Consider the following 1,812-nt stretch of genomic DNA (forward strand, 5'->3'; position numbering starts at 1 on the left):
CAAATCCATGCGAAACAAATGATTTAGCTTCAAATCAATGCGAAGTAGAGGGATTAGCTCCAAATCCAAGCGAGACACATGATTTAGCTTCAAATCAGTGTGAAGTAGAATGCTTAGCTTCAAATCCATGCGAAACACTTGATTTAGCTTCAAATCAATGGGATGTAGAAGGTTTAGCTTCAAATCCAAGCGAAACACTTGAATTAGCTTCAAATCAATGCGGCGTAGAAGGTTTAGCTTCAAAGCCATGCAAAACAAACGATTTAGCATCATATACTTGCGATATAACTGATATAGCTCCAAATGCAGACGAATCAAACGTGTTAGCTGCAAAATCCAAGCGATACACATGATTTAGCTTCAAAGCAATGCGAAGTAGAAGGCTTATCTTCAAATCCATGCGACACAACTGATTGAGCATCAAATACTTGCGATATAAATGATATAGCTTCATATGCAGGCGAAACAAACGAGTTAGCTTCAAATCCATGCCAAACATATGATTTAGCTTCAAATACTTGCGATACAAGTGATATAGCTTCAAATGCAGACGAATCAAACGAGTTAGCTTCAAAAGCCATGCGATATACATGATTTAGCTTCAAATAAATGCGAAACTCATGATTTAGCTTCAAATCAACGCGAACTAGATGTCTTAGCTTCAAATCCATGCGATACAAATGATTTAGCTTCAAAGCAATGCGAAGTAGAAGGCTTATCTTCAAATCCATGCGACACAACTGATTGTGCATCAAATACTTGCGATATAAATGATATAGCATCAAATGCAGGCGAAACAAACGAGTTAGCTTCAAATCCATGCGAAACACATGATTTTGATGCAAATCAATGCGACGTAGAAGGTTTAGCTTCAAATCCATGCAAAACAAACGATTTAGCATCATATACTTGCGATATAACTCATATAGCTCCAAATGCAGACGAATCAAACGAGTTAGCTGCAAAATACAAGCGATACACATGATTTAGCTTCAAAGCAATGCGAAGTAGAAGGCTTATCTTCAAATCCATGCGACACAACTGATTGAGCATCAAATACTTGCGACATAAATGATATAGCTTCAAATGCAGGCGAAACAAACGAGTTAGCTTCAAATCCATGCGAAACACATGATTTAGATGCAAATCAATGCGACGTAGAAGGCTTAGCTCCAAATCCATGCGAAACGAATGATTTAGCTTCAAATACTTGCGAATATAAGGGATACAGCTTCAAATGCATGCGAAACAAACGAGTTAGCTTCAAATCCATGCGAAACACATGATTTAGATGCAAATCAATGCGACGTAGAAGGCTTAGCTCCAAATCCATGCGAAACGAATGATCTAGCTTCAAATACTTGCGAATATAAGGGATACAGCTTCAAATGCATGCGAAACAAACGAGTTAGCTTCAAATCCATGCGAAACAAATGATTTAGATGCAAATCAATGCGACGTAGAAGGCTTAGCTCCAAATCCATGCGAAACGAATGATTTAGCTTCAAATACTTGCGATATAAATGATACAGCTTCAAATGCATGCGAAACAAACGAGTTAGCTTCAAATCCATGCGAAACACATGATTTATATGCAAATCAATGCGACGTAGAAGGCTTAGCTTCAAATCCATGCAGAACAAATGATTTAGCTTCAAATACTTGTGATATAAGTGATATAGATTCAACTGCAGGCGTAGCAAACGAGTTAACTTCAAATCCATGGGAAATAAATGATTTAGCTTCAGATGCTTGAGATATAAGTGATATAGCTTCAAATGCTGACGAAACAAACGAGTTAGCTTCAAATCC

The sequence above is a fragment of the Megalopta genalis genome, unplaced genomic scaffold (genome assembly GCF_051020955.1).
Source record: "Megalopta genalis isolate 19385.01 unplaced genomic scaffold, iyMegGena1_principal scaffold0035, whole genome shotgun sequence".
Classification (NCBI taxonomy): Eukaryota; Metazoa; Arthropoda; class Insecta; order Hymenoptera; family Halictidae; genus Megalopta; species Megalopta genalis.